The 12,343-nt window shown below is 39.3% G+C and overlaps 1 protein-coding gene across 12 annotated transcripts in view; it reads left to right on the top strand.

Annotated features, from left to right (window-relative positions):
- Window positions 1-12,343, top strand: part of PTPRM (protein tyrosine phosphatase receptor type M) — a 666,818-nt gene that overhangs the window by 259,077 nt on the left and 395,398 nt on the right. The window lies entirely within an intron of this gene.

Below are 12,343 nucleotides of genomic sequence, written 5' to 3'. Positions count from 1 at the left end.
AGTTTTCATTTCATGTTTTGATGCATCCTCTAACTTCTAAAAATCTACTTCAAATTGTATCATCAGAGAATGTATAAAAAGTGTTGTGATTTTTATACCAAGGTAAGGAAAGCTTATGCTATTTAATAGGGAGTGTATTAAAACTTCGTTTGTAATTTTACCTTGAGAAAGGAGTAAAAGACACAATTCAAACTTGCTTATACATACATTAGCAGTAACCTGAGCAGGGCAGGAAGTGCTATCTGCAAGGATATTGTACTTTCTATATTAAGTAAACCCTATCTGACTGAGGGAGACAGAACACTTGATTCTAAAAGAAGCAACCCCTTCTTCCATCAGTGGCTCTCAGGGGTAAATGAGTCATTAAGAAGTGAGCCCCATGGAGAAAAGCTAGTGAGATGCAGGTTCCTGCTCCAGCCCCACAAGCAATGGGAAGAAAATGCCATATGTAGGCAGAGTCTTCGTCAGGCAGGGAACCGCTGTCCGTGCTGCTGTCATTTGGGATGTTCTCTTGAGGCCTCTCTGAGTTCTCATTTAATATAACAAGGGTGGAGATCTAGGAGAAGTTAAGAAGTGGCACAAAAGCAATCTTGATGTCACATCTTGATTGTGGGAGAGTTCCTGTAACCCAAGCGCATTCTGACGGTGTCAAAAGTGGGAAATTATGCCCTAACCGGTTTGGCTCAGGGATAGCAGTGATGGCAAACCTATGACACGCGTGTCAAAGGTGACACGCGAACCCATTTTTTTGGTTGATTTTTCTTTGTTAAATGGCATTTAAATCTATAAAATAAATATCAAAAATATAAACCTTTATTTTACTATGGTTGCAAATATCAAAAAATTTCTATATGTACACGGCACCAGAGTTAAGTTAGGGTTCTTCAAAATGCTGATATGCCAAGCTCAAAAGGTTTGCCATCACGGGGATAGAGCGTTGGTCTGCAGCCTGAAGGGTCCCAGGTTCGATTATGGTCAAGGGCATGTATCTTGGTTGCGGGCACATCCCCAGTAGGGGGTATGCAGGAGGCAGCTGATCGATGTTTCTCTCTCATCGATGTTTCTAACTCTCTATCCCTCTCCCTTCCTCTCTGTAAAAAAATCAATAAAATATATTTTTTTAAAAAGCGGGAAATTAGTTACGATGTCATTTGGTGCTCTCTCTCCTTTTGTCCACAGTGCCTTTCCAAATAACCTGATATTTAAAAATAACTCCATTTCAAGCTACGAGGATGCATTAAGAGGACTGTGATATTTTGCTTTTCTCTTAATCTCTTTGGCTCACTGAGAAACCAAATGCATTGTGTATGCAGGATCATCTCTCATGTTTTCTCAGCTAGACTCGGGGAGGGAAAAGTGAATGGCATGAAAGGCACCCATGAATTCATTCCACAGGTTTGGTGTTTAACCCAGAAGAGGCGTCAATTCTTCTATCTTTGGATTTGATCATGAGAGTAAATAGGCTATAAATTTATTGCTTTATTTATTTTCGTACCCTATACCTGTAACAGTTTCTGGTATTTAATGAGTGATAAATGTTTCTTAAATGGAAATGCAGGGTTAGTGAAAGCTGTTAGTTCACATATAAATTGTTAAAATTTTTATTTGGAGTACACTTTGGCAATATATTTTAAAGGTGTTAAAAATTTAGCAATCTAATGTTATGAATTCATTCTAAGGAAATAAGAGTGGTTGCAAATAATTAACTATAAGGATATTCAGAGCTGTTTATTTGTAATAATGAAAAATCAGAAACAGTATTATTTCTAATAGAGATTTATGCTAACTCTATACAAAAATTCATTTTGCAACCATTAAGAATAATGTTGTAGCCCTAACTGGTTTTGCTCAGTGGATAGAGCATTGGCCTGCGGACTGAAGGGTCCCAGGTTCGATTCCGGTCAAGGGCATGTACCTTGGTTGCAGGCACATCCCCAGTGGGGGGTGTGCAGGAGGCAGCTGATCAATGTTTCTTGCTCATCAATGTTTCTAACTCTCTATCCCTCTCCCTTCCTCTCTGTAAGAAATCAATAAAATATATTTAAAAAATGAAAATAAGAATAATGTTGTAGAGAAACATTTCATGATGAATCTGAGCTTATGTTTTTAAATTGGAAAACCCTATGTAAAGCAATATATTAAATCTAGTTGTTTAAATTAGGGTTAAGGTTAGGGACACACACACACACATACACACACACACATCATCATATATAATAAAAGGCTAATATGCAGATTGACCGAACTGTGGAACAACCAGTCACTCTGATGTGCACTGACCACCAGGGTACAGACGCTCAATGCAGGAGCTGACCCCTGGTGGCCAGTGTGCTCCCACAGGGGGAGCGCCGCTCAGTCAGAAGCTGGACTCACAGCTGGCAAGCGCAGCAGCAGGGGATCGGGCCTAAGCCAGAAGATGGACATCCCCCAAGGGGTCCTAGACTGCTCTGCGAGAGGGTGCAGGCCAGGCTGAGGGACCAGCCTCCCTCCAGTGCACGAATCTCATGCACCAGGCCTCTAATATATATATATATATATTCTACAATATGTGGTGAAATAAGTATATTTTAAAATGGTATCTCCCCAGCTACTGTTTTGATTTTTTTCCTGCCATCTGTCATATTCTAAATTTTCCCCAATATACATGTATTGTTTTACTTGTAAAACAAAAAGAATACAACTGATTTTTCTTCCTGAGGAAATATATTTAATAAATACCTTATGTTGTATAAGCATATTAAAATCTGTGATAAAATTCAAAAATATGACCTGTGGGAAAAAGTTTCATCTTTCATAGATGAAAATGCCCTTTCATAGGATTAATATGAAAGCAGGGAAATGGATTTGCTAGGCCGGGCCTCAAAGGGCTTTTCTCTGGTGGACAAGGCAAAGAGAAGAATGTTTTTAGAAACTCATTTGGAGGAGACTATCTAAAAGTGGAGAAGGCCTAGTTCTGTGACATTCCCACTGCTCCCTGGAACCTGCGCTAATAAGCTCTTTCTTAGGCATCTGCTGGATAGAGGCCAATGGGACACAGTTCTTGACAAGGTCAGAGGGTATGGCCTCCTCACATGTGCCTGATTTTCTTCTTTCTGTTTGGCACGTGCCCTCTCTGGCTGATAAATGGCTGCCTTCCCATGCTCTGTTGTGTGCTCATAAGGTCTTCCCTTCACATGTGGGGAGAGAGTTTGCTCTGGTCTCTCTTCTCTTCTTCTAAATACACTAATCTCATTATGAGGGCTCCACGTTCATGACCTCTTATAAACCTAATTACCTCCTAAGGCTCCATCTCAAAATATCATCACATTGGAGGTTACAGCTTTAACATATAAATTTGGGGTGGGAGGTACAAAATTCAGTTCATAGCAGCCTTTAACACCAAGTTCAGACCATCAGAATTAAAGACTTTAATTTATAAAGTCTTAGGAGATAAGTCTTTCAAAAGGAATTAGCAACTATACTGAAAGGTAGTACTGTATATCAAACCATTGTTAGTTTCAATGAATTCTTTTTTTATTGATTTCTTTGGAATAAAATATTCTTCCTTCCTAATTGTAAACCTTGGACACTCACCCCCCAACGCACTCCCCCCGCCCTTTCCCTCTGACTTCCCTCGCATTACTGAGCCATACGTGATTTATCATCATGAACTGGAACTGAATTTTCATTCTAGCTTTTTGGTTCACTGGGAGATTCATTAGGAATAGCTTCATACTTTGAATTTAAAGGTGGATTTGTAGAGACTCTTTAATTTAATATAGTGTCGCCAAGTGTTGATGAACCTGATAATCAACATCTCTAAAGGGCTTGGATCCACTAAAAATGCACTTGCTCATTTAATTTCTGAGATCTCCAACTGAGCATCAGCTTTTAAAGTTTTAAAGGCATAGTTAAGGTAGTACTTCCCTTGTATTTCTGCTTTATCTGCTGGCTGGTAAACATACTGAAGTCATTACCCTAATGGTAACATAAGCTGTAAGGTAAATGGCACTCTCTAGATGATACAAGAGGGATGTCAGCAGGAAACTTACAAACTCTCAGCAATAGGTCTTCAAATCATCAGATAAGCCCGGAATGATGTTTCCCTGTTGGGATGAGGAAGACAAGCTGTATTAACGGAAATGAAGAAAGAAAGTACCTACCACATCCTATTTCCACCCTGGCCGAACATATCCTAATACGAAATGATCAGAAAAAAAGTCAGAAACGTCAGTTGTCTGTGTTCAGGCAGCACTGCCCTGGGAAGGGGTTTCCCTGCTGCTCCCTGCGGTCCCCAGTCTGTGTCCTGGTGCACCATAACTGAGGAGACAGGCTGTCATATCCTAATGCTCTTAGAAACATGAAACCTGCATGAGTCTGTCTGCCTTTGAACTGATTTCCCAAATAGAGTTTTCTATATGGAGTTCTGCACTAGCCTGAGGAAGTGAGTCTATTTTATGTGGCTATTATATTTCTATGCACAGGGACTCAGCTACCCCCCAGACATCACCTCTGCACTAGTAGTTAGGCTATTATACTTAGCCAAGACACACTATAGAGATCTAAAAAAATTAATGTAAAGTGAGTAGATAATTCTTAATTTTACTCATATAGTACTTTGCTTCTAAAACATGCATTTTACACTTCTAAAAGTAGTTTTGATATAATGAGTTAAGATTGATGAATTAACTCTTTTTAAAAACATATATTTTTGTTGATTTTTAGAGAGAGAGAAAGGGAGAGAGATATAGGAACATCGATGAGAGAGAAACATTGATAGCCTGCCACCTGCACGCCTCCTACTGGGACTCGATCCAGCAACCTGGGCATGTGCCCTGGCCAGAAACCAAACCATCAACCTCTTGGTGCATGAGATGAAACTCAACCACTGAGCTACACTGGCCAGGCTGGATTAACTCTTTTAATTTCATGTTGCTTGAAACTGGGCATCATCAGAGTATACCAAAAGAACATATGTTTTGGGTCAGACAAAGCTGGATTTGAGTATCAGCCCTGTTTATGTCTAAACTCAGGCAACTGATGTAAACTTACTGGGACTTACTTCCCTAATTATGGGACTAAGTATAAAGGCTGTGCAGGGCATTAAGACGAAAGAAAAAGCACATTTGGGACATGCTAACCTCTCAATAAGTGGTGGTAGTTTATTGAGTTTAAGATTTGTGGAAGACAGTAAGAAGGGAATCAGCCAATAGTGGAGCACTTTAGTTCCTACTGTGTCACTCCTTACAAAAGACTTAGTTGTTTTTTATCTTGTAAGAATCTGAGTTTTGCAGTTACTCAATTTGGGGATGTTTTCAATAAATTAGACACAACCACCCTGTGTACTTTTGATAATCATAGTAGGATGTTTTGGGCATCTTTTGTTTTTGTAGCTTTTCCCCCAATAATATCCTCATTATGCATTTATAGAGTTTCAAAAACTTTTCTTAGCAGAGTAAAGTGTTCTTGCCAAAGTAGTTATTTTAAGTTGCTTTTCTTACTTATAGGAGAGTAGTATTCCACAGGTACAAATCCCAATGATAAACTGCACAGAATACAGCTAATTTGGGGTTAATTACTATTCATTAAAACATAAACTGTCAACTATTTGGTGATTAACACATATTTAATTCCTTAATTAATGTTTGTCTTGATTACTGCCACTTACAACCTGCCCCTCTGTTGGGTGGCAGCAGTGGGAAGTGAGAAGTGCCTGCTACCTGTTTTCATCAGTGCACCTGGGCTGCAGCACCTACTTCCTTTGATTTAGGCATTGACTTCCAACCAGCTTAAAAATAGTATTTTACTCTCATAAGCACCCTCTTGCTTTATTGTGCTCATTTAAAACAAAACCGCAAAGATTCTGCTTTGATTTTACTTATAGCCCTCCTCTTTTCTTGGGCCCCACAAGTTTTCAGAGGCCACCCATCAACTTTTGTGGATTCCTTACCCTGCATTGCACCCAGAGAGGCTGCTGGAATCCCATACTCACTGTATTTCTCCCTGCTTTGGAATACAGTTCTTCTGAGTTTAGCCAGAGACTAGGAAGGCAGTGATCTTTCATGCAAATGGTTACTCTGCAAAGAGAAAAATGCTCAGGTAGCCTTGAAATCTCCTCCCCCATGCCTCTTAATAAAGGGCCTGGGCTGGGGGCAGTGGGCAGTGACAAGAGAGAATGTGAGGGTAAAGTCCTGGAAGGATGACAGTCTTCTTGTTTCTCTAGAGCAGTGGTTCTCAACCTTCCTAATGCCGCGACCCTTTAATACAGTTCCTCATGTTGTGGTGACCCCCAATTTCATTGTTACAAATTGAACATAATTAAAGCATAGTGATTAATCACAAAACAATATGTAATTATATATGTGTTTTCCGATGGTCTTAGGTGACCCCTGTGAAAGGGTCGTTCGACCCCGAATGGGGTCGCGACCCACAGGTTGAGAACCACTGCTCTAGAAGCCTCCCTGTTAAAACAAATTCCTGAGGTACCGAAGGTCCTGGGAAAAGAGGAGGAGTGGATTCCAGCTGATCCCTGCTCAAAATTTTCTGTGCAGGGAGGACTTACGGAACTTGCACTTTAGGGACCCTAAACCCAGATTTACCTTTATCAGTCTGGCATCTTCCCTGGTACATGAGCAGCTGAGATCTTACCCATCTCTTCACATTTAGCTCTAACTTTTACTCCCCACACAGCCACCTCCACCTCTTGGCTGTGTTTGCCTCCAGCTCACTTATGTTACCAGAACTTCATGTAAAGCCCACCCTGAAAGGGAGCAGCTTCTCATGAATTTGCTGCTCAGAGCCAGTTTTTTAGATCTGAATAGGCCTTTTCCAAATTGTGGTCCACAAATACGAGGAATGTTGAAGCATATTAGTTGACAAAATGAGAAGAAGCACTGATTTAAACAAAGTTGAACATACTCTGTATTGCAAGTCATTTCGAAGTCAGGGTATGTTTCCAAATCTCCAGGAGGGACAAATGGCAGGTACAGGTGCCCAGCTGGAGTTTTGGGCATCAATTTAGGCTTTTGCAGAGCATCTTGAGTCTAGTGTTCCCTGGGGCACACTTGGGAAAATACTGAAATGTACTAATGGAAAAATAGAGCATTCCCTGACTCCATAAATTTCATACCTTATGGCCCTTATTCCAAGTGTAAGACAATTGAATTGCATCCCTTCTCGAGGCTGACATGGGGAATTAGATGTGGCCATGAAATATAACTGGGTATCAAGCAGGAAAGCTATTCTAAGCAGTTGCCCTGTCCTCTGCATTTTGTACCTAAAAAAGATGAGCAGTCTGTTTTAAGAAATCAGTGGGGACAACAGGCTGGCACTTTAGTATGGACCTAGAGCTGCATTTAGGAGGTACATGGATTCACATGATGGTTTTTCATCTTCAAAGATAATACTTTTTAAATGTATATATTTTAAATTTAACCTCATCTCTAAGTTTTATTCTTAGTTTGTGCTTATTATTTGATGATCAAGAAAAAATATTTCTTCTGGGTTAACATCTTATACTTCTTTGTGGTCTGTTATTTCTTGTGTTTTTCTTTTCTCCACTCTGCCTTAATTTTATTCCATATTTCATTTTATACAATGGGTATTTGAGCTATGATTAGAAATGATTTGAAAAGAACATTAGTGTTTCAAATTTGGAAGGGAAAATAAAAAGAAAACTGAGGAAGTCATGTTTATTGGTTAAAAAAAAAAACAGATGAAGTCATTTAAGAACCACTTTAATGAACAGACATAAGAAAGCACTGAGAGTTCACTGCACTGTGAATCTTATCCTTTGAATGCCTTTACCTTTGGGAAAGTAGTAGGTTTTTACTTTACTTTGATAACATGCCCATATAAACCAATGCTTTAATATTTTATTCCTGATTTTCTTAAGATCACACAATTTGTGGTTTTGCTTTGACTCTTTATCATTATAGGAACATTTATTTTATGGTATACGGTTTTGGTATTTATTTAAGTCATTTGGAAAAGAAATAAAAGTAATGGTTTTGTAAATGGGTATGATCCACCTTAGCTCTTTATTCAAATCAAAACCAGGAAGGATCTACTAGATTATGTATGGGAGGACAGACATATGCCATTTAATTCCCTTGGTTCTAAGGAACTGACAAAAGACTCCCATCAACATGTTTTCCGTGGTGAGTATTTGGGTTGGTAAGCAAACTTCTTTGCTCACACACGGCAAGGGAAAGTAGCAGCATGGAAAGCTAATTTTGCTCTTCACTGAAGCGGGGAGGATCAGAGATGCGGCAGTGTTAAACTGCTTCCTGTCTCCTGTTTGGCCGGCCGCTGAAGGAGAGCCCCATGTCAAACCCCTCATAGGCCAGCATCCGGGATGGCTCTTCTTGAGCAATGAGAGTCCATCGTTAACTGGTTGTTTCTTCTGACGAATGAATGTATAAACCTATAGAAAAGTTTTATGAGAGTTTATTTGAGCCAAATTTTTGAGGACATGCCTGGAAACAAGACCTTAGTGAATTGGGGAAATAGTGGAGAATGACTGTTTGTTTTTCTATTCCTTTTATGATTTTTAGAATCAAAGGAGAAAATGTAAGGAAGTACATGAAATCCGTTGGTGGTAGATTAAGGAGGTAGGAGAAAGCAGAGCAGAGAAACATCTAGGACTGCATAAAAAGCAAAATGGAGAAATACATACTTCTTTTATATTGGTGGGTACAGGACAATTAATAATTAGCATTTACAGCACATGGAGATGGTATGCGGGCAACAAGATAACTATGAGAGATTCTGTGGTCATGTGCTTGAGTGCCTGCAGTTATGTCTTTGAGGGGTATATAAAAGAAAATTATTCTGACATTTCAAAGGTATGTTTTCTTAGAAGTATAAGAATAGAGGACAGGGCTCATTTAAGGTAAAGATTGACCTTTGCTAAGGAAGCTGTAGGCCTGGGATGTGACTACCTGCCATGGCCGCCCCAGTTAGCAATTTATGATCTGACCATCCTGTGGGTGTACTTTTGTTCACTGAGCTTGTCAGGCGTGCCTTGTGGCCCCCTTGAGCTTGTCCGGCTTATCTCACAGCCCTATTTTCATTCACATTTCCTACCTGAGAGCAAATGGCTTCCCAAAGGCCATGGGGATACAGCATTTTATCTCCTGGGATGCTATTTGTTGAATAATTGAGTGAATATTGGTCCTCTCCATTTTACATTTGTTTATATCCCATGGCTACACACAATATCTTGGAACCATTAGCAAAAATGAATATTGAGTCCTTCCTACATCCAAGTACTTTGATAGAAACGGGGACTCAGAATAAACCAATATACTCTAATACCACCGATCCTCATTATTCTCAGTTGTTATGTTCCATAAAGTCACAGCCACTACTGGATGAATGAATACCAAATTGTTGCTTATGTGGAAAATACAGGATTAATTCTGCAAGCCAATGGTCAAAACATTTTCATCAGCCAGTCAACACATAACCTTATTTTTGTGTGTGTGTGTTTCTCTTAAAGACACCTTTTTAAATTAACATGTATTGTTGATTCTTCACATTGAACTCAGCCAATAGCACTGTGGCTCAGACCTGAATGAAGCTTACCTAACATGTATTTTCTCCATAAGGCACATGACAGCATTCTTACGCTGAGGAACAACATTAACACTGCACTCAACACTGCACTTGGGGCCACTGTAAACAACAACATCACCAATAAAAGGCAGAAAATGTGAAATATGTGGCATTACATAGACTGGAATAAGGACACGTGTTTATAAGAGCTGAAACAGGAAGGCAGTAAGTTACCTTCTTCAACCTCAGTTGGCATAAGTATGGTGGACAACTCAAGTTTTTTCCATACTGTACACATTCACAAATAACCATGAAAACTTTGCAAGTACTGATTGTGGGTTTCAAAGAAATTAATGAGTAGGCAAATTCACAAATACAGAATCTGCAAATGATGAAGATTAATTATATTTTCCAATTAAGTCAGATCCAACAAAAGGTTTTGTAAGATTAAATACTGTGTTGTAGTAAATTACTCCAGAATAAGATAGGATGACTCTGTGGTCTGTCATACTGAGCCACTACTTTAGCCACCACTGTAGCTTTCAGCTTTTCAAATATAGTAGTTAGATCCCTCTTATCTGCAATTTCACCTTCTGCGATTTCAGTTACCCATGGTCAACTGTGGTCTGAAAATATTAAATGAAAAAATTCCAGAGCTAAACAATTCACAGGTTTTAAATAGTGTGCAGTTCTGAGTAGCGTGATGACATCTGGAAACTTGTCACTTGGTCCCACCTGAGATGAGAATCACCCCGCTGTCCAATGTTTCCACACTAAAGACACTCCTTGCCCACTTGTCAGTAGCTGCTCTATTATTAGATCAGTTATCAGGGGGAGAGGAGAGAGAGAGAGCGAGCAAACTCAGCTCTGATTACAATATATTGTTAGGATTGTTCTATTTTAGTATTAGTTATTATTGCTAATCACTTACTATGCCTAATTTATAAATTAAACTGCATCATAGGTATGTATGTATAGGAAAAAAAGGCATGTATAGGGTTCAATATTATCTGCAATTTCAGGCTTGGAATATATAAGGGAGGAACTACTGAAATCACAAATTAGTACAAACAAACAAAAACATTTAGCTGAAATCTTGCTAATACCAGAGAACATTGTGTAGAATGAGATCTAAGGGTCGGTCACGTTTTAATAGTAAAGAGTTATAAATTTTCAGTAGTTCAGGTGTTTATAGAAGATTTGACTGTTAAATGAGTTGTGTTTTATTTTACTTTAAATGTATTTTATACAGTGTTTTGAGGTTTATAAAACAATTTGTGTCTATGGTTTTATTTTGGTATATTGCAATTATGCTTTTTAAAAAGTTGAAAATGCCATTACATACTTAAGTGGGCATTTAAAATACCACCCGTGTAATACAGTTGAAACAAGTCAGGCAAGCAGGGTTCTTTCTCCCTGCCATTGCTGGAACACACGGTTCCCACAGGAAGTGCAGTAGCTTGGTTGTGACAAACTATTGCCCTTGATAAGTACTTTCTTGTTATCCAGAGTAATGGCACTTTGTTGGTGAGCCAAGCAGGAATGTTTTCTCTTAAAGCAGGAGGCTGGGTAGTAAATATTTGAGTCTTTGTGGGCCAGATGGTCTCAGTGGCAACTACTCAACTCTGCTGTTATGTGAGAGTCATCCTAGACAACAGGGAAATGAATGAGCATGGCTGTGTTCCAACAAAATCTTATTTATGAGCATTGAAATTTGAATTTCATAAAATTCTCATATAACAGAAAGCACTATTCTTTTTTTAATACTCTTCCACCAATTGAACACAATAAAAACCATCTTTAGTTTGTGGGCAATACAAAAACAGAAGTTGGGGCCAAATCTGTAGTTGGCTTCAGTTTGCTAACCTTGTCTTAATATGTATGTTGTTAAAACTATGTTCCTTGCATCGATATTTCTAGGTTGAGTAGATGATTGCATTTCTTACTAAAATCTGGAAGTAAAAATTTTATGCATTAAAGGATGAATATACTTGTGTGTATACATAGTTTTGCATTTTATATATATACTGGAGGCCTGGTGCATGAAAATTTATGCACACGGGGGTGGGGAGTGGTGTCCCTCAGCCCAGCCTGTGCCCTCTCACAGGCTGGGAGCCCTCAGGGGATGCCCGACTGACTGCTTAGGTGGGGAGTGGGCCTAAGCTGCAGTCTGGCCTCCCTCTGCAGGAGGCAACTAGCAGACTGATCAGGGGACTGCACTGGCAGTGAGCAGCCAGCCCTGCCCCCCATTGCCCTGCCATTGGCCTCCCTCTGTAGAAGGCGGCAAGGCAAGCCAATCAGGGGCCAGCTTGGCTGGCCTGGTGCCACCTGCTCACCAGCCCCGCCCACCACCCACAGCCCACTGGTCCGCCATTTGGTCGATTTGCATATTATGCTTTTATTATATAGGAAATATATGTGTGTGTTTGTGTATATGTATGTGCATACATATTCTACATATATAGACCTTCTTATACCTACTAGTTCAGGCATTTTGGTAAAAAAGAGTCCAGACTTGGAAGTAAAATAGACCTAGAATTAAACCCTGACTCTGCAATGTACTAATTGTGTGACCTCAGAAAAATTACTTAACCTTTCTAAATCAGCCTACTCATCCTTAAAAGGCACTTAATATTATCTACCTCTTATGGTTGACTAGGGAAAATGAGATAATATATACAAAAGATATTTGGGACATGGATCTGTAAAATATATAGATATTTTTTGAATTGAATTTTTTTAAAGAAAATACTTTGTGTGGCAACCTAAGGAGGCCAAGCCTCACTTCTAAAACAGATTTTCAGTG

The sequence above is a fragment of the Myotis myotis genome, unplaced genomic scaffold (genome assembly GCF_014108235.1).
Source record: "Myotis myotis isolate mMyoMyo1 unplaced genomic scaffold, mMyoMyo1.p scaffold_m19_p_9, whole genome shotgun sequence".
Taxonomy (NCBI): Eukaryota; Metazoa; Chordata; class Mammalia; order Chiroptera; family Vespertilionidae; genus Myotis; species Myotis myotis.
This window is presented reverse-complemented; position numbering and strand designations above follow the sequence as displayed.